The following is a 27,514-nucleotide window of genomic DNA, read 5'->3' as shown; positions in this document are numbered from 1 at the left end:
TGATAAAGCTTCAGAAAACAAAAAGATTTCTCCTCTTATAGTAAATGTAAGTCAGGAACAAGGTTTGGTTAAACATGAGCTCTTATCAGCTATGGTTTAAGACACTTTAATTTACAAAGTTTTAGTGAAGTACAAATGCAATTGTGAGACAGCTGCCAGATAAATCAGTCTTAGGTTCAAGCCCATAGTGTGTTTTGTTGAACTCTATTGAATATATAAAAAAGCATCAACCTTTAACTGCTGCCTGTTCTGTAGAGAACAGTTTTTCTGGACGAGAAAAAAAAATTATTATCCTTTACGATTCCTAATCAAGCCTTGATCACAGCTTATTTAGTGACTTTTGACAGGATGAGAAGCATTTGCATGCTGTGAATCCATATTTATCCACTAAGAAATGGAATGCAATACTCTGATCATGCCCTCCTAGATTTCTGAGCAACCATCAGATAGAGAATGATTTTTGTTCACTAGCATCTGAGCTGTGCTGAAAAGCTTTCTCAGTTTGAGGTCATACTAGCAATAGTTTAACATCCTAACTACTGCCACTGTCATGATAGTTTTTTTAAAGATTATTTTTTCTCTCAGTCATCCTAAAAAAAGAGCATGAAACAATGGTTTTTTTATGAGATATTCCAGAAAAACTCTGGCTTAAACAAAAAAAAAATCTAATGGCCATGCAAACCTGTGGACGCTAACTGGTGAGGAAGGAGAATTATGCATGAGTGTGTCATTTATGAAGTGCATGGGGATAAACTTGTGCACAGGGATACATGTATGCCTGTTTCTTACACACCCACAATCTGGTTTACACATCTGTGCAAAAGCACATGACTGAAAATCTGAACCATCTCTTTATTGTTTGTATACTGATTAAAGGCAGATGGAGTTTCCCTTGGAATAAATAGTTCTGGTTTCTGTTTTATTTTCACTGTTTAAGAGAGACTTTGTATGCATAAAGAAATCTTCAGTAGAGCATGATTTAACAGTCTACTCCTGGAAAAACAGCGAGCTTTACATAGGCACCTTGAACAGCAGACTTAGAAGGGTGATAAATACTTAGGTGAACTCAAAGATTAACTGAATACAGTTCTCAGTCTCAATTACAGAAGGCTACGGTGGGAAGAGATGACAGGATTTTCCCAAAATATTGTTTGGGATTAGAAGACCCATGGGGATTTTCCCTTGGATGACAGGCTGTTAAAGTCTACTTAGAAAGTGCAAAATTTTCATTGCTTTCCAAAATACATGCTTCACTACATCTCTGTTTTCATTCTTTACAGATCCATGACAAAGTGTCTCACAGTTCAGTGGTGAATCAAGGGGAAACAAAGAGCTAATTAAATGATCATATGTTATAACAGTTCTTTGGTGTAGGCATCAAATCTTATTTTAATATATGTTTATTTAAAGTCAATCTACATAAACAATGAGAATATTATTATTACTAATGTTTTAAATAAATAATGTTTTCATAACAATGCTTTTCAACTCCCTCTCTCAATAACAAGAGACGCACTGCCAAGTGACTCTCTGATCTTTAAGAAGACAACTGGAAATTAGAAAAAGGCCTGAAGAACATTATCTCATTGGGATCTTTCTCAAGCAGAGCAAGTAAGCTTCAGACAGAATACTTCTCAATAGAATAACTGAGCTTTTCCAATGCATGTCAGATAAGCATGATCAAAAGTTTTTGTTTCAAAAATTACTTTGGATTGGAAATTATTTTAGTTTGGAAAATATTTAGGTAAATGTTCCAGAAAAAAAAAAAAAAAGGCTCATTTCACAAAAATCCATCCATCCTTCCAAAAAAATTGTATTTTGATATGTCTAGCTTGCTTACCTTATTTTGCTATTGTCCTCTCTGGGTTGGATTCTCTGTCTGAAATGTATCGCTAGTGAATGCCCAAGTCAGCCCAAGACTGACTATGGCAATGTAGCACAGGGGCTGAACAAGAGAGGAACCTGTAAGCATCATGGTAGCTTCTGTCACGGAAACAAGACTTTTCTTTTGCAATGCCTCATTTCTGTGACTCCTTTGATTTAGTGCTTGTCTTTCAATTTTCTGGTGTACAGGACTTAAAAAAAATGCTCAGAACTTTCTAGCTGCTTTCCAAATTATTGGGAATAACATCCACTGCATTTTCTTGAATGAGAGCTAGGCTGTTGGGTTATCTTTACCATCCAAGCTTTGTCTAAAGCTATGGTTTTATCATATGCTAAGAGTATTCCAATATACTCACACGATCTAGTGTGGAGCAGTCAGTGAATATTTTGTCATACACTTAGTTGCCTTAGGCTTTTAAAACATTTTTAGAGCATATTTGCTAATACGTGTCACCCACATTCCTTTTCTCAGCTTTTAAGCAATGCTGTATACGGTCATGAAACGGAAGGTCGGTAGCTGCTGAACTAATCTCAGAGTCTGATCCCAGATGTTTTTATATGTTGCATATTAGCTACAACTTTCTTCGCAGTTTATATTGATTTTATTACACTTCGCTGCAATCTGTTTTAAAAATACAAACATCCCTTATTTCTCAAGAACTTTTAAGTGACACACTGAAAAGTAAATGGTTGGATCTAGGTCTGTCAATTATTATATGCTGCTTAATCTTTTATTGTAATAACTATATATTAAACATCATGCAAGACCATATAAAGTAAGCCTGTAGCTAACCTTGATGGACAAAACCGGTGCCCTTGCAAGCACTTCCCAGAATGATCAGTTGCCTCTGGTACTCCTCTTGTTTTAATGGTAGTGTTTTTCTCACTCTGAGAACTCTGTATGTTGATGGTGTCAACAATGAAGTCTTCATGAAAGAACTGCTGTAACTTCAAAGTGCAACTCCTTGGCCCCTGTTTTGCTGGAAAATTGTTCCCTTCCTTTCTTCATTTTAACTCTGACCTTGAGTTTAAATTCTTGGTTACAAGAGTCCACTGAACAACGTTGCCCCTTAACACCTGATTGCTAGTGTCTTTATTAGTAAGTGAGTGTTCTTGATGCCTACAGATCTCCATGGGAGTTACTGAAAATACTCAGCTGCTTAGGAACTAAACAAGCAAAAGTCAGGCCCACAGTCTCCATCCAATTCTGTCACAAGATAACATTTCTCTCATTCCAGAGAGATCACTTCCCATTTCACAGAACTACAGTTAGATTCATAACAGGTGACGATGTGGTCTGGGCCTCCTAACTACTCACAATCATTTAGTAATTGCATATATAAAAGGAAAATTTAAGGAAGAGAAATGTCTGTGTTTTGAAGTAAGGAATTCTGCTGACACTACAGATTCTGAAGGCACAATGTGCTCAGTGAAAGTACTTGAACCTTGAAATAGAAATTCAGACCTCTTAATTAATCTCTCTGTTATTCTATAAAGTGCAAAGAAAACTAATACAGAGAATTTTCCTGTTAATTACAAATGGAATCTCTGTGTGTTTGAGTGTGTGGCGGGGAGGAGAATGTTGGGCCAGGGCAACACAATATTATGCTTCCTACATAATTATGTAGGAGAGGTAGGTTTATTAGGCTGCAGTAATCCATTATTTATGCGGATGGAATCTTTATTAGAAAACTACCTTTTAACATTGCTATTGTTCAAGTTGTAGCAGAGTATCTCATCTAAAGCTCTTCTTTCATGAATGTATATATAGGCTTGTATTATTTTCCTTAAGGAGAAATTGGCCATCCAAAAAAAGTGACATGCACTTTCTTTAATCTTCAGTGTTATGGATTTAGTCATGCTGGATCATTTTTCAGTTGCTCAAAATGTTAAAATTGCTTCCTTTTAAGGTGCTACTGTTAAGGCTGGGAAACGTAATTAAGGGTATCTACTTTGTTTTATTGGTCAGCATATGAAGGCATAGTTCACATTCTTTCCATGTTGCCTAGCAGAGTCTTGCAGCACAAAAGGAGGATTTTCTTGCTGCCCTCAAGACACCTCTCATCTTCTCTAAGGTAAAAGTGGCAGGTCAGTGAAAGAGGTCCACTGGCCATCTCTAGTTTATGGGTCATCATTTAGTCCTAATGGTCATGCTGACACTGACTGGTGGTCTCCAGCAGTGATTGTTCCCTGAGCTGCAGCACCCTTGCAAGTTCATACATCAAACTTCTAGAGGACCACTACCTACCCAAAGTCAATCCCATCTACACATGGGTGGACAAACCTTTCAATGGGTAAGTTCTTTAAGCTCCCTCAGCAACGCCCTTCTAGTATTCACCTCTACTTCGCTCATCTGCCTAACACACGCTTTGTGATATCTAAAAGTCCCTGCCCACTTCTATCCTTCATTTTTCTACACTGATTACCTGCCCAAACAGAGCACTCAAACAGATGTTTTTCAGGAACACATGGGTGCCCTGTGCCACTGTCACAATCTATTCTCTTCCATGACCCTGCTACAGTCAACCCAGACCTTCTTGGCAGCTTCTGAAAAGATGTGATTTACTGAAAAGATGTGACAATATAGTTATCAATTACCATGACAAAGGCTGCATTAAGTGAAAATGTTTTACTGTGTGCCAAGAGTCCGAATAATGGATGATGCTGCAGTTTGGACTCAAACACAAAGGTCCCTTACCCTACTTGCTTTTCTGTAACCAATATTTGGTTCAAAACCAAATCCCATTTCTAATCTTTCCCTTTTTGACAGCAGAATAACCCAGAAAATTCACTGGCATCCTGCATTATTCCTTACTAATTACTGAGGTTTTCCCAAGAAGATGGATTTTTCCACTAGGAGGATATTACTCAGAGAAGATACAGCAAAGGACCCTTAATCAAGACTTCCAGCTTACAGAAACCAGCTGTCACTCAGACACAAGTGTCCTGGGTTTGGCCAGGACAGAGTTAACTTTCCGTGGGCTGAGAGGGAGCACAGCTGGAGGGCTGGGTCCCGATCGACCATTGGACCATTCCATGGCATGTGATGCAAAGCTCCGCATATAGGCGGGCGCTGCTCTCCCCGGGTGTTGTTTGTTTTGGTTTCGGTTCCCGGGGGGGCTGGGCTGGCACCTCTGGTGTGGTCGAGATCGCTGCTGGGGACGGGCTCTGTACTGGTTGCCGTTCGGTGAGCCACTACTGCATTTTACCCGTTTTGGACTACTATCATTACTAACAACTGCTGTTGGTTTTGCTATTAAATTTTTGTTATTTAACCTACAATTTTTTTTTTTGCCCCTCCCCTATTTCACCGGGGGGGGGGGGGGGGATGTAAACAACTGGCCACGTGGCGATTTGCTACTGAGTGAGTTCAAACCACAACAACAAGGAAGCATTGGCTTGACTCCTACAGGGGATGACCTACTTTCTCCTGAAGGAGTCCCGGTCATTAAATGGACCAGAGACTGACTGATGAAGTGCCTTACTGGCCAAATACATAGTGCTAAATAGCATCTCTTACTGGAGTGAGGTCTATGGTCATCCATGGGAGGGCAGATGTACCACAGAGGCTATAAAAACTGGGCATGGGCCTGGCTATCAAAACCTTTCTTTGGGCTGGTGGCCATTCTTTGGTTGGAGAAGGTCCACAGCCACATCAGTATGTCAGATGTTTCAGTATTCACTTCCGTGGAAATACCAGGGTCAAAATACAGAATAACTGTCCTCCTCTTCTGGGATCATGTACCATCATAAGCTCTACAGCAACTTCCCTGATAAGGATGTATGGTGGTTGCTCATTCCATAGGCAGGAATGTATCCAAATCTAAGTAGGAGTGACTATTTATAGCCTTATTGTCAATTTTACCCTGCTTATAACTCTGATACAAAACTGCTTTTCATCTAAGACTTTAAACCATGTTAGTCTATGAATAAAAGTGGCTGTTTCAGAAAAGCTTTCCCAACTAAGTTCTCAGGAGTAACATGCCTTGTTGAAGAGAAGTACCTATACCATCCCACCTCAAAACTGCCTCCCATCCCTTGGACAAGAAGCTGACAGTAGACCTAGATGGTGATGTGATGATCAGATGTGTGAAAAGGATGCATGTTCTGCCTGTGTCATAGAGCCATTGAAAAGACACTGTGTGATTTGGAGTGGCAGGACATTTTGTGAAGACCTAGTGGTGAGGGCCGTGCCACAAAGCCTTGTGGGACATGGACTGGTGGATTCAGGCAACCCCCACCAGGGACACTCAGGTACATCCAACCCCTGAAGCATTGTTTAAAGCCCCCAATACATTTTCTGGATTAGGAAGCACGCAAGAATCCTGAAGATCCTGCTACAGACGCAGTAAGGTTAGAGCATTTGGCCTTGAGGATACCATCACAGATGCTATAAAGGGGCAGCTGGGACACTGCCAGAGCCTAGGTTCCCATCTCGGTTAAAGGGCTAAAGCTGGGAAGTGTCAGTACTCCCAAGTGACTAGCCAAAGATCAGAAAGGAAGATCACTGGATGCAGCTGTGAACAGGATAGTGAAAGCTGTGAGCTATACAACTGCTTCAATAGTATATACCCTGGACAGGACAGTATTAATGGAGGGGAAGCTCAGCCCCTTTTTCTCTTCCAGCAAATCTGAGCCTGCCCTTCTTCCCCATCCTCTCAGTAGTGCTTTGTTCCAAATTATGTTGCACAGTCTTGCACTACATCTGATTTCTCATCAGAATGTCTCACAGTTACAAATTCTATGATCTGTGTACATTTCTCAGGATAACAATATAAAACGATGAAGGAGGGGAAAAGTGGGTAAATGTAATGTGCCTTGTGAATGAAATATTGGCAGAATGGGATGTGTTGAATCTTGCTTTTCTTCTGCCCCACAGGGGAGAAACTGAATTAATTCATCATTTTGCTTAAGCATGGAAGAGGGCACCATTAAGGAAAGCTTAGAGGAAAGAGAATTAAAATGATAGGGCACAATCATTTTAATCACTTGGGCTCAGCTTCATAAAAAGAGGTGAAATTCCTTTTCATTGGTCTTCAGAGTGCATGGATTTCATGCATGATTCCTCATTGACTTGTCTGCTGTACATAATTAAAAACTGTGAATTTTTTTTTAATATGCCCTATATAACTCAGTGAATGCTGTATTGAGAAAGATTTGCACTGTTTTGGTATTTTTCTTCTATCATTTGTTCACTGTTGCCCTCCAAGAAAGCAACAATTATTGAAATAAACACATACATACCAGAGTAAGACAACCTCCTGTGCAGCAATACCAGCTGTTCCTGACCTGGCAAACAGATCTGCTAGAATCAAGAAACACATTCTTATGAAATAGAAAGAGAGTGAGAAGTGGAAGGGATAAAAAAGCAACACCCAGAGTTCTATTGAAGAAAACACTGTGGGCTGTTTTTAACAAACGAAAGCTAGTGGAAGGAGCAGAGACAGATTTCTTTAAACAGGCAATCTCTGAGCCCCATCAGAGGAGGTGGACCTTGTTCCTTGCAGTAGAGTTCAGCTATTTCTAGTCCTCTGGCCTTCTCCTGAAACAAAGTGACAGCTACTGCTTTGTGACACTGCTTTACCAGCCACTAAACTGGGACATGGAAATAAAAGGATTAGTTATGTAGGTGACATAGTTACACAAAAGCTGGCACAGCAGATGCTTCTTATGTAGGATATAATGTCAGAATCAATATGTGAGCATCAGACCCTGAACCCAGGTTAGTACTGGCCTTTGTATTTTGTTATTTGCATCATGAATCTTCCTCAGGTACTACCTAAACAAGTCTCTGAAAAGGGATTCTCAATAAGAGGACTGAACTGTACACTGTAACCACAACTGGAAAAAGAAGGACTATCTTGATGTCCTTCCAGAAGAGGAGTGGAGAACAGCAAGCCCTTAAACTCATTATCAGTTTCACTTGCCTTCCTACAAATCAAAAATGAGGCAGTAACTGCTATATGCATAACCATAGCTGTATGCAAATGTTAAGTGTGATTAGGAAGTAGGTAAGTTTATGTGAAATCTAAGTGTTATTATGTTATAAGCAAAAAAAACCACCCTAGAATTTGAAAGCCCAATGAGAAGAGGGCCTGCTTAATCATGAAGGGCCAAAAATCTGGTTAGGGCTTATTGAACACCCAGCAATCATCAGGTGACTCCTTTTGCTACCTTGCTAAGAGTTAACATCTAGTGGCATAGGCAGAGTCAAACTAGGCAGGGACGATCACTGGGAGGAGGATTAAAATTCCTTCCCATCTGAGTTAAGGTGGGTCAGTGGGGTAAGGGAAACCTTGGATCTGGATGGGGCCCCATGCAGGCTGTGATCGAACCCTGCATAGCTGCTCATTCTCTTGTCATTGCTCCCTGAAGCATAGTGAGCCAGTCCTGAAAACACAATTTGGGTAAGAATGTCAGTTGGATACAACAGTTGACAGAAAGGTCTCTAGGATTTCATCTCAATGTAGGGGGATTCACTGTGGGTTTTTTGCTTTTCTGTAATGTGTGTTGTCAACTAAGTAAATGTTTCTATTATTTTAGGATAAATAAGGACTTTCCTTTATTTTACCTTAATCTTATTCATAGCACCGCAAACTCAGGGTAAGAGGCGAAAAACCAAGGCACTAAGGTCTTGATCCCCAAATCTATCATTGTCAATAGGAGTCTTCCCATTCATGTAGAATGATTTCGGTATCAGGCCCTCAACTGTTGTGTCTCTGTATGCAAACATGTTTCTGTATCTGCATGAATATGTGCTGATGTGTGGATGTGTATAATGCTTTGTGTATGTGTGCATATATGTGTGTATTTACATACACATTCTCACGAACACAAATATATATTTAAGATTTACAGTTCTGGAAAACCTAGTGAATAATGTAAATGATTAAAGCAGATGCCTCGCAGAAAATATTGTTCAGACCCCCTCATTTAAATTCAGCCTCTTATTCACACTTGGTAATACACTCTGCCGTATGAATTATGGATTCCTGTTTTTATCTCTCACACTACACATGAATGTTTGATAAAGATTGTTTCCAATATTATATTTTGTCAAAATGCTCATCTAAAATTCAGTCAGAAATGCTTTCCAGTAATTATGCATTGACTTAGCACTATAAAAAAAAAAGAAAGGATAAAGAAAAAAAAGAAAGCCAAATGATATTATCATTGTTTTTCCTGAATATTTGTGCTAAATAAGACTAAGAGACTGACAGGATTTGCAGCCAAAATTCCTTATTTATACTCCATCCAAATGGAGCCAAGGCAGTTACAGTATGTTTTTCACACTGCTCTACAAATGCTTCAGCCTCAGCGCTTTGTCTTGTGAGGAGAAAGGCTGCTTTTATGCTAAATTATTCGTAATGACTTTGTGAAGTGGATTAATATCCAGAAGGGTCTGGATTCACACTGGAGAAATATCAGATTTACCTCCTTAGGGAATCAGAATAGTCTTATTAGAAGGTTCCTAGGAAAAAAAAAAAAAAAATAAAGATGTGTTAGAGTCCACAGTAATTTTTGCATTTATTTTCTTTTGCTGTATGTGAAATTGCAGCTCCTGAGGAAAGATCCAACTAGAGAAAAACAAAATGAATTTTCCCATTTTAGCTGGAAACTCATGTCATGACTTACAATGCTACCCAACCTTCCCGTTCTTTTGTGCAGGGTTCTCTTCAATTTCACCAGGCTGTGCAGGGGTCAGGTGTCCGGAAGGGAATCTCTTTGGCTTTATCTGCTTTCACAAGGAGGGCAGCAAAATAGGTGCATATCTGCAGCTTGAAACTGTGGCTGCTCAGGACCTGGTACCTACAGTGTGTGTATTTGGGAAAGGAGGGTTACTTTAGCTCTAGTCTAGTTTCGTGGACTGACCTCCTATCATGAACTGGCATGCATAGGTACACTCCTGGAGTGTGTTTCCCATTTAGCTTCATTTGAAAGGAATCCAGTGCTCTCCAAGAGCAAACCAAAGCACAGTAAATGAAGATTTGTTTCAAAAGGACAAGCCTCATCTCATCTAAAATGTTAACATAAATGCACACACTGCATTCAGCAGGCTGTGGGTCAGTTCTCAGATGAGGCCATCAGTCATCCTTTCCCTTTCAAGAGAATTGAGTTAGGAGAGACTGAGGCACCAAGCAAGTGTGCTTACTGATAGGAACTTTCTGTGGAGGAAGCATTATAATCAAGTGTACAGTTACTGATCTTCTTGATTCCATGTTATTCTCGGTTGGGGGAAACCTCCTGGAAAATTGTCCATACTGGCAACATAGTCATTTGAATTCTCTCTCTCAATCTGTGGTGCAACAAGTCCGAAAACATGGTGTATCTTTTAAAGAACTAGAGGAACTGTGGCCAGGACAAGGAAGGTTGTGTTTCCGTTCTAAAAAAATAGCAGTAATAATGGATTCATTTTTGCCTTTCTATCTGCCACTCCCTGCTGCATGTTTAGCTGGGGAATACCCTGCACTCCTTAGCATATGGTCAGCTGTGAGGAGATAAAAGCCAGTTTTCTTTGCAGAAAGATCCCACTTATACAAGTGCAACTCCCATTCCTTCATTTCTGTTCAGCTGCGTATTCTCCTAGTGTTATTTCAAATCCTTTCATGATTGTGTTGAAAGCCCAAAGTGTAATGATAAGGAAAAGACTGATCCATAATGGAGCGGTCCAATGTTTACAAATTTCAAACATGTTCTATATAAAATATTACATAAAGCATGTCATTATTAATCTGTCTTAGAAACATATGTGCTCCATATTACCAGAGATGCTAGCCATTTTCCAATCTTTCTTCACAATCAGTCCTCATAACAAGGTAGTGCTATAAATGCTTTTACCCCTACATAGCTGGTGAGAAAACGCCATACAAGGAGTGGCTTGTCCAAGTTCACACATGTAGACCACCCCCCAAAAAAGTGCTTTATACAGTGGAATGAAGTAATGAACAACTGAAAACATTTACAGCTTAATATCACATATGACTTGTTCTGAGGAAGACAAAGTAAGAGAAGAGCACAGGTGCCCTATTTCTTCCGCACTACTTTGCAGCATGCTGCATACATACCCGTAAAACAAAACAAAAAAAAGATTACATTTGTATCAGGGTGTGCAACTGCTATTCTGCAAAGTAGAATGAAAAATTTCAGCCACTCTCATCTGATGTATCACATTTCTTTCACAACTGCTGCTATATTTTGCAAAGTTTTTCAGGTTATATCATGATGTGTTGTTTCTTCTTAAATTCAAATTTCTGAGTAGCTAACAGAGAGCAATCACCATTTGTCTTTAACAAGTTTAATTTGTCAGTGATGATTTTGATGGGGATTTTGTTGCCATTTTTTTAATTACTCTGTACAGTCAGTAAAGCCCTAGACATCTGCCACAGTAGAAAAGGAATAGTCTTTTACATTGTGATAAAGTGTGAAGGATTATCCTAAATGTAAGAGGCATGTATTTTGTACCTGATAAGGCCTGCTTCCTTAAGAAGAGGAGACAACAACTTCTAGCTGCAGACTTCTCAACTGGGGTATCTCTACCCTACCCCCCAATACTTCCGCCACTTCTTTCCAGGGCACTTACAAATCTCAGTCAAATCCAGCTGCTTAGACAGACTTTCCCTCTTGCTTCCCTTGACTTTACACCTGGGAAACTTCTGCTGCAAGGCTCCTTTGGGACAAGCAGGGTTGCAAAGATAGCCTGATCACTCTTCCTTCAGGGGCTGCTGCAATGGGAAGTTCAGAAATTTCTAAGACAGGAACAAGTGCTTGGTGGTGCAACAGCCCTATTGACATTCTGGATGCAACTGCTACACTATATGCTTAACTCTTTCTGTATAGCATTTTATTAGAAACTTCTTTATGGAAGCCATTAGCACCTTTCTACATAGCAATACGATGACAGGATTTCTGCCTGTGGTTTCCAGAGGCACGTCCTTCAGGGAGTGCCGCAACTAACATAATGTTAGCAGATCTCTGTGTGTGTACACGTGTCTATCCATCTGTTTAATAAATGCTACACATCAGTTAGTCCAGCTAAGGGAATTATTCTGCCCCATATGGCCATCACTATGACATATTTCAAGACAAAATACTACATATTTGAAGTGTCAAATCCTTTAAAAAAGACACACTTCATACTAGTTTTGGATATCCATGGATACAAGCACAGATGCCATCAGTATCTCTTAGGAAATAATTAAAGCATGAAAATACTTACTGAAGTCAGTACTTTCACCTTGCAACCAAAAGAAATCATCACCTCTACTTCTTTGGCCAGATCTACCCTAGTGATCTTATGGGAAAGCTTCACATTAAATGGCTATTATGTTTGCTGAAGGCATTATTGGCATTAATCAGATGTATGCCATCAAAGCAAAGCATCCCAGGGCATGACACATAATGCCTAGCATGACAACATTTTAAGGTCAGTAAATACTTCAGTGACAATGTAGTTGTATGTAGGTCTTATGTATCTGAATGGATGACCTGAATGATGGGGAAAAAAGGTCAGAACACTCTGTCTCTTGCATCTTTTCTTTGCTGCATCACTCCATGTTTTTCTCTTTTATTTTGGAGATGATTAAAATATTTCTGGTAACAGGCCAGATCCTCAGCTGGAGTCCATCTACACCAGTCCAGATAGTAGTAAAATAGAATTATGGATTACACCAAAACAAATCTTGCCCTGCACACCAGTAATTTATCAGCTGTATTTTTTGCATCAGTAACCATAAGAAATCATTATTGGTTCCTCTTCTACTGCATATTTGTACTGTGGTTAAAGATGAGTTACTGCACAGTTTGGGTTAATGGAGGCATATTCCCCTGAGACAGAAGTACACACTAGCTTTAAGATGGGGATGGGTACTTTATTATGGTCTATGACTGATTTCAATGCTGCTTTATCATCTGCCAGCATACGCACACAAACTAATAAGCTATTCACTGCTTTTTGCCCCTCAGGGCACCTTTCAATAAGGCAAGTCATTGATTTTTACCATCAGACACACAGACCATAAGCCATTCCCTGTATCATTCCATCCCTAGTGATGCATTCTGCAGGGGAAACCAGTCATTTTAGTCACACATGCACATACACTAACCAGCAATAACCTAGCTCAGATGTCCAGATATTTACTTTGTCTACATTAGAATAACTATTGATATTAACCTCTTCTGCAATCCTGTCAGCATAATTTTTTAAAAAATACTTTGATATAATGCTGAGGCCTTATACAAAGGGCAGAATATACTTCCCCCACACCCCACCCCCCAACAGCATGCTTCTAGTACATAAATCAGCAACTGACCATCACTGCCACTCTTTCAAGCATTCCTAGCAGGGAGCCTAAAGACTGAATTGCAGTAATGTATATAACCTTAGCCAGTGCCTTTTAGGTTACTTGTATTTCTCCTAGGTCTGCAAGGGTCTCTCTTATGGCATTCTATGGTGCTGCCTTAAAACTTTTTTCTGTTTTATAGTCCAAGAGTACTTAAATTTTATGACCTAGCTCATCTTATTTAAAATATAAAAGGCATGATGTGGATCATTGTGATTTTAATCACTGCCACTGTCTTCTCTTGCTCTGATAATGTGCTTTAAATCTATCTTTTTAGCTTTCTAAAGCTGACCAGACCAAAAGAACACAAATGCTTAGCTAGTATCATGCAGGATTATTCGAATTTCAGTGTGAGCATACTGATGTCCTGCAGCTGAGGATCTGGCCATTTTGTAGATATGTCCCACATCATTTACCCGCCTCTTCAGCAAGCTGTCCTTGGGAAAATAGCTCACATACCAGTTAGTGTCTCCTCCCCAGCTACAAAGATGTATGGAAGAGAGCCAGTGCAGCAGCTCATCTTTCCCTCCCATCCCTTCTTCAGCCAACTGGCCAAATCAGCAAAGGGAAGACTTAGTTCAGTACCTGGTACCCCATGATGTTTGGGACGCTGAAAGCATCCTGGCCTGTCCAGAAAAGTGACCTGTAATGGCCTTAAACTATCTTAACTTCATCTGAAATCCTAGTGAAAACTCCCTCTGGGCCACTTGGGCACAGAACACATGCTATCTCAGAGGCTTCAACTTCCAGTGCAGTAAAGCAGTTTTTAACAGCTTTAGCAGTTCATGAAAAAAAGGTCTTAAAGCTGTATGATGTGGATTATACTTTTTTTATCTGCTCTATATATGATATTTCACAGTATCTGTAGCATATCCAAACTTTAAATAATCAGAAGTATCACAGTTTAAAATATTTTAGGCAGAAAGTTTTCCCAGCAGCAAATAAGTTTTCTGTAAAAAAAAAAATCAATTATATTTCTGATGAAAATATTAAAACTAAATTTTGCAGTAAGGTACTTTGAAACTTCTCATTTAGAGCTTTCTGGTATTTTCTTAAAATATTTCTTAACAGCCTTTCAGATTATACCTTTGCATTAAAAGGCCCACAACAGAAAATAATTTTGAATGTCAATATTACTGCAGGAAGTAAGCTAGCATTTATTTTTCAGCTATCTCTAAGCATTAATTAACTAGCTTGATGAATTATGTTTCCATAGTATACACAGCCTCATTTAAAATTCAAAATATACATGTAGTCTGTATTAAAATCTACAATATTCAGTTGATAACTATACTGTCAATTCTTCCACCATAACACTATATGCACTGAAACAAGACAACTCCATCCAGTCTGTGCTGTGAATATACCGTGAATTTTGAACTTTATCTTCCCATAGGGGATTGGCTCTACATGTTAAAATGAAGGGTTTGAAATATAAAAATTTTTACATAATGAAAATTGTTTCCTACAACAGAGGAAAAGGTGCTTTAAAGTACATCAGGTACATACATTTTTAAAAACATGTTTGGAAATCTAGGCAGAAAATTGCATGTGCGGTTAATTGGCACATGCAGTTGATCATAAGCATCTAAGGAGCTAACTGCATGTCCTGGTGCTGTGAGGTTGTTATAAAATATGGTTCTGGTTACTGCAATGTAAGTTTGCTACTTAATTTTTATATACAGTCCTGACTGTAAATGTCTCCTATGGTGTTGTATTACATGATTCTCTGCCCTCAAGAATTTATTAATTTTGTTGTTTTAGTAAGGAAAATTTCAAGTTCTGCTTATCTAAGGTTGGAGAGAAGGAATACCTGTGTGGAGAACTAGAAGATGAAGATATTTATCATAGTGGTATTGAGAATGAAAAAAAAAATGAAACTATCTCAGCTCATAAAACATCAGTAGAAATCTTCTTCTCCAAACTTAATATCAAAGGATCACTATTTCTTCTGACAGTGTCTCTGAGCAAAGCAGCTAAGCCTCTGATTGCTAATTAAACCATTGCAAAAAGCCCTTAAATGAAGCACCCCCATGCCTGACTAACAACTCAAATCTCAAAGGCTTTCATAATTGAAAGTGGAAGAGATTAAATTAAGAAAATATTAGAGAGTTAATGAATGACAAAAAAAATTTATTTGGTCTGTTTATAATGGAACAAAAATCAAGACATTGTCTCCTCTAGCCATGGGAGGGCATACATTTAAATGCCTGTCAGGACGTACATTGTAGAGGAATAATTGCATGGCCTCAGACCCACTGTCCAGCTAGACAAGTATCCTGCATCCTGTGAGAACCAGCCTTACATTATTTTCTTCTTATTTTGTCTGGATTTATAAAAGAGCTGTTTAGTTCTATCCTGAGCTGTCCCTTAAGATCTGTCTCAAGGGCTCTAGGAAAGGAAGCATTTGAAATTCATACATTTGGTCCTTCAGTTAGGACACGTGTTCCATCTCCCCTTTCTGCTTCTCACGTATGCAGCAGGGTGAAAAGGCCTCCCGTGGCTCTGATTAGTGTTCCTCACTTCCACGCAGGCATGCCACCCACAGTTCCTGACTGACAGCAGCTCTACAGAGCTCAGTGCTGGGGGAAAGTGAAGATTCATACATCTCTTCTGAGGAAAACCTTTAATCAGCTGCTACAATGCAAGTGCTATTCTTTAGGAATATTTCTAGTTGAGATGATAAATGAGTGGCAAGTAAAATAAACATACCTTTATTGCACATGCCCTGCTGTCAGAAAACTACAATGCAAAGACCACAGATGTCAGTCTCCTTTCTTCCACAGTTGAGCGGAAACGTAGTGGTGGAAAAACAATTTACCCAAATACATAAATATATTACTATTCCCAAATAGAGGGTGATCCCTTTCTCCTTCTGCAATATCACATAGTCTAACAAAGGTCTCTTTTTACCTTGTCTTCCTTTACTGTCAGTTTTGCCTCCTATAAGTAAGCATCATCAGTTAGATCTTGCTAATGGAAAACATTTGTGCGGATTTAGAAAGGTCTTTGCTACTACGACAGCATGCTTCACAATGAACCTTTGTCAGCACACTGCTATTATTTCCTAAACTCTGGGAGTGTTTGTGTGTGTGTGTGTTTGGGGTTGTGAGGGATGTGGAAGCTTTGATGAAATGCCGTGGGTGAAACGCCTGGCTGAGCTGTCAAGCATGTGCCCAAGCCGGGAAATGGTGAGAGCTCCAGTCCTGTTTCTCACTTCTCACAGACTAGGTGAAGCAAGGTTTTAAAATGGTGGATCCTGCCCTTGCTGATAACAGACTGCAACATAGTACTCCCTCCCATTCTGGAGCAAACCAAGTGAGCCACCCACTTGGATTTAATCCTGCTGGGGTGCATTTTGTACATAAACCCTTGGTCAGGATGCTTTGTGAGCAAAAGGTAGCCCCCACTAGATAAGCTCTTTTGACTGAAATTGCAATCAGTTTCCAAGGTCTACAGAAAAGGCATTTGGATTGAGCTGGAGAAAGATTGCATTTTATTCTTTTTTCTTTCTTCCCTTCCCCTTCAAACAGCAACTGAGTACTCAGTGCAGTGGGTTTAACTTCAGTGAGGATAAAACTGCTGGAGAAAATGGTCTCACCTGAACCATTTACCATCAGTGAGCTTTTGGATCTCAGAGAAGCCCTTTCCCTGCAGGTTGCAAAAGATGAAGGCAAACTCTTTAAGGATTACTCACTTATCAGGCTTCTGATGTCTGAGCCTGCAAAATGTGATCTATGACCAGTGGAAAAGTGGCAGAAGATTTTCATGGAAGTTTCAGAACTGCTTTTGCTGTAGACTGTAATTGCCCTGTAATGAGTATCCTAATATCAACTCCTTTTGCAGAGAGCTGTCTTTTTTCTTAAAGGGAAAATAATTCAGCTCATCCGTAAAATACTTTGAAATGGGAAAAAACTTTTTTTCTGAAATCTGCTTTGCATTTAAGAAAAGGAATGTTTCAACATTATTTTAAACATCCCTCCTCCTCCTAACTCCATTAAGGACTAGATTGTGTTCTGCCTCCTACTACTGACATGGAGTTTTCACAGGCATCAGGTCTCTTGCACTGTCATAGAGATATCTTAGTAGGAAATAATCACTTATTCCTATAGTGTGTTTGAGTTTTCTGTTACTATTTTGGAAATTTTCATGTCACACAATTGCAGAGTCAAAATCCTTATGAGACTTCAGTGGAGGTGCTTTGTAGGTAGACATTAAGCCTCACAGAAATTCAATGTCAAACTGTCAGATGTAAGGTAGGATTGCTCTCCTGATTTCAGAGAAGACATGCTGATATGCAGCTGATAAGGAGCTGGCCCCAGATCTGGAAAAGAGCTGGTTTGTCCTATTCACTTGCTGGTGCAGAACTGTTTCAGAAATTATACATCTGAATGATGTGTCAAATTATTCTTCCAATTTTTCATGTGACAAAACTTCATCTGTTTTCCTGGATGATATTACACAGTTGAACAAATCTCACCAGTCCTGGTAACACTGATGGGAGCGTCACAATATTAGACTGAAATTTCCCCTTTATCAATTCCCTCAAATTATTTCTAGTAATATCTCCCTCAGTTGCCCAATTCTTCACTTGTCTTGCTGAACATCACCCTCCAAGAACCACAGTCTTTCTCTTGCAGTTTGTCCCAGTTAGGCGGGCTTGGCTGGTTCAGAAGCACCTGGCATCTCTGCCTGTGTCCATGAGGTGCTTGGACAGCACCGCTGTGCCTGAACACACCAGGTGCACATCACGCCTCTGTGGTGTGGCATGGCTATGTCTATTGCAATTTTTCTCTATATAGTGTTTGCTACATGCAAAGTGTACCTGCAGGTAATCTCTGGAAGTAGCCCCACGTAAGAGGAACACATTAAACCATAGAAAACAATAAAGACAAATCAGTTTAAAGGCACTTCTAGCCTTTACTTCAAACACGACTTCTCCCAAACACTGTAAGTGTGGGCTGTCTGCTCACAGAAATGGAGTTAAGAGAGGTCAAAAATGCTTGAAAATTAATGAATTCAGGCTTTGCTGGGTAGGTGATAGAAGTGTGTGTGCCTGACTGAAAAGTGAAAACAGCTGCTTTCAGCAAACCAGCCTTTGTGTTTCTGATTTAACAGCGTCAGAAAATATTTCAGCCTGTGAAATGGTACATTCAGAGAAGGTTGCATGCCACATCCAAGCTGTGTTGTTTTAGAGCAATGATATACATTTCAGGGAGAAACTTTGTGTAGACCTCGTAACAGTTTGGGTCCATGTGACACGAAGTGCAGAGCCTACTCTTACTAAAGGATACTACGTATAATGTATGAGAGAGGTCCATGCGTCAGCAACAGGACTTTGCGATGTATTGACTCAGAGGTAGCCAGCATGATCCAACTTATGTGTAGTTCTGTAAAATTGTACTGAAACCCCCCTCTACAGTCTGTAAAGAAGAGTTTTTTTATGCATTGGACAAGAATTTCCAACTACTTTTCAAGTGTAATCTCAAGTAGACAGCCCAGGAGTAAGAAGGAATCCAAAAGCCTTCCCTTAAGTGGGACACTTGAAAGAAACTTGAAGCATTTTCAAAAAAAGGAAATAGTCCATCCCCTAACAACTGATTGTTCTGATTATTTTGATTTTTTTTCCTGGCTTGTAATGTCTCCAGTGACTTAATTTGACTTTTCGATGTGGTGCACTCACTGGGCCCTAGTTTTCTTTTTAAAAATGCAACTGTTCATGAGACAAGTTCTCCCAAAGACTTTCAGTTCTACTTAGTAGTCAGTCACCCTCAGATGAATATTTTTAATTATGAGCATTTGGCTAAATCACAGGCTTATGCAGAAGACATATTAGGTCATATTGTGTAACTCACTGGCATGCAAGATTGTTCACTACAGGACATCTTCTAGTGCTTTGTCCTATCCATCCTAAATTAATAAATCATAGTAGATTCCTTCACTTCTGTTAAGGGATTGTCTTATAGGCTAGTAAATCCTGCCATTGGGAATTTTTTTCTAGTATTCATGAACCCAAACATATCTTAAGTACGTTGAATATATTGAAAATTTTTTTCCTATTATACTTTTGTGATCCTACAGAGATGCAGTGGTTCTTACTAGGATAGTGATTTTTATTGCAATATCACAATATTAAGGTATTATTTCTAACCCACCTGTGTTAAATTTTGGATTGTTAGCACAAATTAACACAGATTTTGAAAACCATTTAGTAATCCTAGGGCCCTCCATACTGTGGTTCTCTCCGTGACCTCCCTCAGGCTTGATTTTTTTTTTTTTCTCTTTTAAAGTCCAATATTACAGTTTCCATTTTAGAAGGCTCAAAAACTTAATCCTACTGGAAGTTTTGGCTGATGTTGGTGAAAAAGGACTTCATCCACATAGTGGACACTTTTGGAAACAGTCCCTATCACTTTCCTGATTGCAGTGCAGGAGTGCTTTTCTCCATGGTACATGGTGCCACTGTTCTGCAACAGAATAACCCCTCTGGGCAGGGTGTTCCTTGCCATTTAGTTCAAGGAACTCTCTGTCTGGTAACCTAACCACTGTACTGGAGTCCTTTTTATCTTAGCCTATGAGTGATTTATTTTTTTTTTAATTCTCGCAAAGTAAAAGCCTTTTTTTTTTTTGCCGCATTCATTTATAATTTCATATTTATTTCGTCTGTGAACAGAGAGAAAGGGAGAGTTCAAAATAGTTTACTGACTTGCTAAAAATACTGATAATTTTGATCAAAACCAAAGGATTAACAAGTTGTTTGTGAATGATGCAACTGATTTCAGAGTAACTTTTTTAAGTTAGTGACTCTAGCTGCCATTGATTCCAAGTGTTCATTTCATGAACATTAAATTTTCAGTGTAACTGTACTGGCAGGAAGAAAAAAAATCCAGCTAAAATGAAGTACCCATTTATGAGAGACTCGGGCTCTTGGGAAAGTGAAGCCTGACCGAGGAGGAAGGTATGCTCTTTTTCCCATCCTAATGCCTCTTCCTACTTTTTACATCTTTACTGCAGCTTTACTTTTCCTGATGCTTTCTCTGGTTTTTTACTCCAACTTTTTTATTTCCCTTTTTTTCTTTTTCATCTTTGCATAGAAATTTATGTACACATTTTAGCTGATCTTCTGAAAGCCCAAGTGAGTTTGGAATGACACAAAAAAGTTAAACAGTTTCTAATCAAGAGCAGGGAATAAATGATAGGTGCATGTAAATTTGCGTAGCTTCATGAAATAAAATGAGGTTGTTGTGCTTTCTATTTTTAAGAATCTTTATTCTAATTTGAGGCTAGGTAGCAATGTTCACCCTGAATCCATCCTTGAATTTATATGGATTTATACTAAGGGCAGATTTCAGCCTGTAAGTTTTTAGAGTAGATTGGTTTATCACTTTAATTGTGAGGAACACTATGTATTTCCTCCTTTTCCCCTTTATTTTACCTGCTTTAAATTCTAGTGGAACAATTCACTTGCCAACTGTTTGACAGAGCAAAATAAAGTTGTGCCAAATTGCTGATGATATAGCACTGTGCCAAATTATATACAGTTTCTACCAGTGGCCACATCTGGTACTTTCCCTTGGTGGTTCTGCTGGTAGACTCGACAGCTCTGGTTCATTTTCTATTATTATCTTTAGGGCAGGATACATTCTTTTCTGTTCCCTCTTGAAAGCTTCGTGCCTGAAAACAATTGCAAAAAGGTTTTAAATTAGAGGTTCCTAAATAGGAGTTTATTTTCCAATAGCTTAAACTTTGATTTTATCTTTGAGCTTATTAGATAGCCAACTCAAGGATTGTTCAGTCCTTATTTTTGACTTAATAGCTATATCACAGCTAGAGTCAGGTCCCAGTTGGAAAAAATCTGACTAGCACCATTGAATACTGTACCAAAACTTGACAGTTTTCTCCATGATACATTCTATAGGTACAAGCTTCAGTCTTTCCAATCAACAACAAGAAGTGCCTGTGCTCCTTCTGAAACTCAGTCACTGAACATCTGCAGGTCTCTCACTGGTGGGAGTACAGGAAATATATCCAATACATTCAGAAAATATAGTTTGATCTGGGTTTTTTTATAGGAGGAATTGAGCTTGTAAAATGTAGTCAAGATGGGGTCATTGGTAGACTGACAAACAAGCATTTGACTTCATCTTCAAATTTCTTCTCTTTTCTTTTGCTTCCTCTTTGGATCTTAATGACGACCTCTGCAGTCTAGCTTAGAGAACATCTATGGCTTCTTAACATATCCATTTCCTGAAAAGATTTATGCATTATCTTCATACCGAGTTCGGCCCTGAAATTAAAGAGTCAGTGCATCTTTACAAAATTCAGGAAGTCATTGCAGGGAAAGACCAAATAGATTTTTTAAAATGTAAGTAATTTTTTTATACATTAATATGGGTAAGAGACACTATTATTAAAAAGGAGCAGCTTTCACATGACTTAAAAGGATATGAATATTGTGTACGTCTGAACCTCACATTAGTCTTTCATAGCTGAATAACTGGGTACAAATTGTAGTCCATTTCTTTGTGTAGTATCTGTAAGAATGGGGTCTGGTATCATAGGGTTTCCTGGGAATACAGTCATATATGTGTCTGCTATTTGCAGACGTTGGTATAAATGTATCGATACAAATGACTATAAAAGGTGCAAGACAATGGGGAATGACGTGCTACATGTCACAAACTATTCCAATCTTTTTGTACTATTTAAGCAATTTCAGTCTGGTTGTGTCCCTTGTGGCTTGGGGCCCCATCTTCCTCCGGGATTAACTCTGCTGATTTAAAAAATAAAAAAAGCTTCTCCAAAAAAAGGACAATGGTAAGTGAATGTAGATTTTGATGTATGGTGTTTGAAATGTTTCAGTAAAATGTAAAATATTAATAGGTTAATAATTTGCATTGATTTATAGTCAGATTACTTTGAGGAAGGTCTTCTGAACTATGTCTGTCCTGAATTAATTAAAATAATACACAAAAGGGTGAATACAATAAGTGCCAATAATATTAAGTAACCTCCTTGCTGCTCCTCTCAAGTGGAAGAGGTATGAAAACAATCTTAGAGGCATAGCTTCTTGATAAATTTATTACAGAATATGGACCAGACAAGACTTACCCCAAATACTGCAAAAGCTCATTTACAGTCTGTGACAGCACTGGACAGCCTTATTCTAGAAATCATGAGAAAGCGTTAATTTAACATAAATTTAAGCTTTCAAAATAATTTAAGTATATTCAGGAGTCTGTAATGTAGAATTCATTGAGGATCATTTATCATTATGTTAAAGGGAGACTAGGCAGAGATCAGAAGCACTAGTTGTCCCAGTGCCCTCCTGTTCACCCCTAGCATCAAGCTCTATTGCACATTAAGCTTCTTACAAGTCCTCTGTATTTTTCAGCTCTTGGTCCTGTTACAAATATATCTCTGCTTTGTAACATCACAACCAACTCTCTACACAGAAAGCCTGTCAGGCCTTCTCAGCATTCGTTCTGTGCACTGTGCTTACAGACACAGGGAAGAGCAAGGAAAAGATCTAGTTAATGGCTGTGTGTGAAACACTGACTGCAGGAACATTAGTTGTAATTATTAGTATTCTCATTGTTTTTGTATACAAACAGATTTAGGTAATGCCCTGTAAATTTGAGTATCTCAGACACCTTGCTCATCAGTTAAAGAATATTTTTACTATATAATTAGTGTATGAAATGCTTGCTAGCATGAAAGTTTTGTGAATAACAATAAAAAAAAAGTTAGATCCCCTAAAATGGAATAGACCCTTTAAATAGCTCAGTCATTCCTGCCACTGAAAAACAGCTGCAGCATCCCTCAGATAGCTTGTAAGGTAACAGGGGAATCGGAGCAGTGGTCATGAGCAATTCAGATTCATGTTTCTCTATGTCCAGCCATGGAAAGCTAAACAGTATGAATCTTCAGACACTTGTTTTTATAAGAATGTTAAATGTAGTATTTTTAAAGAATTCACTATTAAATAAAGTGCCAGCAGATGGCATTGAAGAATATATGTCATCATTCCTGTTTCTTGTAGAAGTAAGAAGGCTTCATGTCACCATGTATGGAAGATTGCTTCCTCCATGCATCTCCTGAACACTGTATGTAGTCCACTAAAGCAGACCAATTTAGAGCAGCTGTAGACGTGGTGTTAGATGTAAGAAAAGTTAAAAGGGTCTGAACTCTCTTTATATGCTAAAGTTTTTCTTTATCCTCTGGACACAGCCATTAGATAGAGAAATCCTGACTGGATTGCCATCAATAACTGAGAACCATCACAGAGGCACAGGTCTCCTGTTGTTTCTTAGTGTCTGCCATGTGTTGGTTGTGTGCTGTTGGTCCCACTGCCAGTGAATTAGTTAATAGCTCTTAAGTCCCTTTTAATGAGTTTTACTCCAAATTATGTTTTTGCCATTTCTACTTTATGTTTACAGGGTGAACATGAAAGAAGAAAAGCAAGGGAAAATAGGGATATACAAGAGACAAAAGGTAGAGAGTGAAAAAAAAAAGAAATGGAGAAACAAAAGGCTGAAAGATAAATAGCAGAGCAGAAGATACTGAGATTATAATGATTTAGTCAGAGATCTTACTTTGATTATGAAAAGCAGCTGAGTTTTAATTTGGATTGGTCTTAGTAAGCTTTAGCAAAGCCTGATCTATGTTGATTCCCTTTTGCAGTCAGTTCCAATCCAGGGACGATAGGTAGAAGAGACTACACAAGAAAATGGAAAATAGAGAAAATAATATGGTAACTTATTTAGATGGTTGGAGAGTTGGGAAACATAGATGCTTCAAGAAAATAACATTGACAATATTTCCTTTTGATTTGTCTTTCTAGACTTATGTCTTTCCCATTCCTGAAACGTACTTTTTTTCTGTCTTGATTCAGTTTCTCTTTTTCTTTGAAGGTAAATAGATAAGATCTGTATTTTTCTGTTAGGTATGTTTCTCCAGATTAAAAGGTTTGTACAGCTCCACTTTGAAATCAATAGTAAGAGCTTCAAATATTCATCTCTCAGTAAACGGAGGAGGTCTTAACAAAACACTGCAGATGAATCAAAGGTTACTGATCGTGTTTACTAGTTGTAATAACATGAAAATGTCTACTGGTTACTCTCCATGTAACAGTGATGGGTGATTTCTTCCTTCTGTCTCTTGAATCTGAATGGTTTTCAAACACCAAACAAAACACTCATGCCATGAATATGCAAAGATGTGTATGCAGCAGAAGATTGCTTTACTTAAAGTGCTTTGAGAGGTGGGGTTGCCCAATGGAGAAACAGGTTAAAGACTAATTAAGAAATGGCATGTTTCTTCTTCCTTAACTTAAAATTCTCCATAGAATTTTTTCATTATTAAGCACTTCGTAAGATCCCAAGTCTGCTGAACTTTGAAAACTTGCAAAAGGCTTTCTTCTGGAAGTTTTAATTAGAATATTTCCCATTCCAGCTAATGACAAAAGGAGTATATGACCTCTGATTTGTCTTTATAACTCAAAGATATAAAATTAAAGTTGTGGGGTTTATTTTAAATCTGTACGAGGAGGTTATACTTTTCTTTTTCTTGTTTCATTTGGGGTATTTTATAATAAAGTGAAGGAAATACTGGTAGTTATACAGCACAGCATCATTCAGCAAGCAAAGGTGTGAAGCATTGGATATATTGTGGCTTTTCATACACGCAGAAAACCAAGCTGGCATCTTTAATGCAGACACAGATGTCAGACATCTTGTGAAGAGAACCAACATGCTGTAGTATGATTTTCTTGGCAACACAGTGCAGCAAAAATAGGGAAAATTGTTTGGCTGTAGGATAGACAGTTGATTTGAATGTACCTCCTAGCCAAACAGTCACACTGAACTGATTATGTTATCATGAATTCATCTTTCTCCCAGAGAGCACAATGTCCCCCATTCCCTTTTATACTGACTCCTTGTATTCAGCACTGTCATTCAGTGACCTTTCTGTCCAATCTTGCAGTGTCAACAGGAGTGAAATTTTAAAACATATTTTCAGTGATTAAACAAAAGGTTAATTAGAAAACACACAATATGTTTTTTGACTACATATAGAGGGGTAGGGAGAATCAAAGAAAAAAGGACCCTGAAAGCTTAAATACTTTAGCTACATTTTTACATATGGAAATATTAAGGAATATATAAAGGTTTACTCACTTCTAAGTTCCAGTAAGAAGAGGAACAGAGCATAATCATCTACCATGATCTTTTATTCATTTTAATAAAGTATTTTCTATACGGACACTTGGGTCTGCAGCTTCATTGCTCATCCCTCTGACCCAAATCTCACTTCTGCACATGGACAGCATTTCTGTCAGATCTCAGAGCTTCTGTTTCATTTTCATGTTTGACTGATCTTGGTTCATCTGGTGCTACATTCACATCTCAGGACATTTGTCAGACAGTCTGTAGCATGTCTCCCTTCAAGGGTCCATGTGCTAGATGCAGCTCAGCATCCTGACACCAGACAAGTGGGATAGAGACCACTGGAAGGATGGGCCACAGCACTGAACTGCAGCTGAAGGCAGGAGTCTACACTTGTGCCAAAGGCTTCTTTTCAAGTCAGCAACAAATATGACCCATCACCCCAGACTCTAGAGCAGTCAAATGATTTCACGTGTTGAAACTTCAGAAACTGAGACCTGAGAAGAACCATGCTGAGCCAGGATACTAGACAGGATTAGATAGGATTTTCAGTCATCACCCACAACACCATTAGCATCCACAGAAGTTCATAAGAACAGAACAAGCAAATACTGTCCATATACTCTCCTAGCCTTCAGCAATTTGCAGTTCAGTCTTTCTGAGATTTAATATATTGCTTTCCTGTTCAATAGCTCTTTATGTATTTTTCTTCTATGAGTTTATAATTTGTTGAACAATTATAATTTTTAGTACCTGTAGTGCCCTGTTGTTAGGGCTTCCAAAACTTAACTATGTTGCATAACAACTTTTCTTTCATCTAAACCTTCTACCTGCTAGTTTCATTTGATGCACTGTAGTCCTTGTGTTGGAAAAAAACAGTGAATATTAATTCTCTATTTACTGTCTCCATTCCACTCATGTTTCAAATATCTCTATCATACACCCACTCAGCTGTCTTTCTTTCAGGTTGAAGATCTGTAGTCATTATTTGTTTGAAAACCATTCCATCCCTTAAATCATCTTTCTCTTTTTTTCAGTTCTACTCTGTGTCTGGTTTTGAGATGAGGACATGAGATTTTGAAAGGTCAGAAAGAGTGACTTGGTGACTTGTTTTATATTCACAGTCATATTACATACAAACTATAACAACCATAATACAAAATCAGACATGAAGGTTGCAGTAAGCATGCGTAATCTAGTGTTATGACTTCAGGAGTAAACCCACAGACCATTACATCTTGAACTTGTTAATTTATGTTATGCTATTTTGTGTAATTTATGTAATTTTATGCTGTTTAAGCCTTTTTATACTGATATAATAGCTCATATCTCATTTTAATTGCTCTAGTACCTATTTTTTGATTTTCATGTGTATTTTGTGCTCTAGTTTACACTACAGGCAGAGCTTCAGAGTGCCTCCAGCACTGACAGCTTTGTCTCCTTTCTTCCTATCAGAAGTGGTAAAAATTCTGTCAGCCCATAAAGACTCCACCACCCCCAGAGCATCTCACTGTTTTTTCCTACCCTTGCTGCCTTCTCTACAAATTAAATTGGCTAGAATTAGGCAGTTACGACTGATGGATTTCCTGTTAGGAAATATTGTGAGATAATTCTGATCTCACAGAAGATGGACTAGAAGCAACCTTTCTTCCACATATTCTAAAAATAGTTAGAAATATAAAGCAAAGATTTTTCAAAGTATCTAGGGAATTTGGGAGCAAAAATGCCACTAAGACATCAAAGAGGTTTGTCCTTAACTCCATTGGATGCTTCTGAAACTCCCATCTTCAAAGCTTGTCCTAGCTGCCTGCCCTCTGAAGCAGGATTAGAAGTACACTCCAGCAGTGGGAGTGTGTTGTTCTGTTTAGAAATCTTGCAGCAGAGAACTGCATTTGAACTGCATGTGAACAGACTCCCTTAAATCACTGCCTGCATCAGAAGATTGGCTCAAGCTCCCTCTTCCTCCTCCCTCTTCCTTCCCAAACTGGTCATGGCATAAGGGAAAACCGATGCTGGATACTTTGAGGAAGGACAGAGCTAAAGAAGGTTTTCACCAGCTACTTCACATGCATAAAAGAAAATGGAATTATTTTACATTACATAATTAAGCATCGTGACTGTACC

At 38.5% G+C, this 27,514-nt stretch overlaps 1 long non-coding RNA gene across 11 annotated transcripts in view; it reads left to right on the top strand.

The window, feature by feature from the left end:
* The first annotated feature begins 4,944 nt into the window (after positions 1-4,944).
* Positions 4,945-27,514, top strand: part of LOC141925843 (uncharacterized) — a 173,546-nt gene continuing 150,976 nt past the window's right edge. For all 11 annotated transcript variants that reach the window (XR_012623958.1, XR_012623954.1, XR_012623957.1 and 8 more), the window contains exon 1: positions 4,945-5,071. This is a non-coding gene — a long non-coding RNA (uncharacterized LOC141925843). The remainder of the gene's footprint in view (positions 5,072-27,514) is intronic.

This window comes from Strix aluco, chromosome 7, assembly GCF_031877795.1.
Source record: "Strix aluco isolate bStrAlu1 chromosome 7, bStrAlu1.hap1, whole genome shotgun sequence".
In the NCBI taxonomy this organism is placed as follows: domain Eukaryota; kingdom Metazoa; phylum Chordata; class Aves; order Strigiformes; family Strigidae; genus Strix; species Strix aluco.
This window is presented reverse-complemented; position numbering and strand designations above follow the sequence as displayed.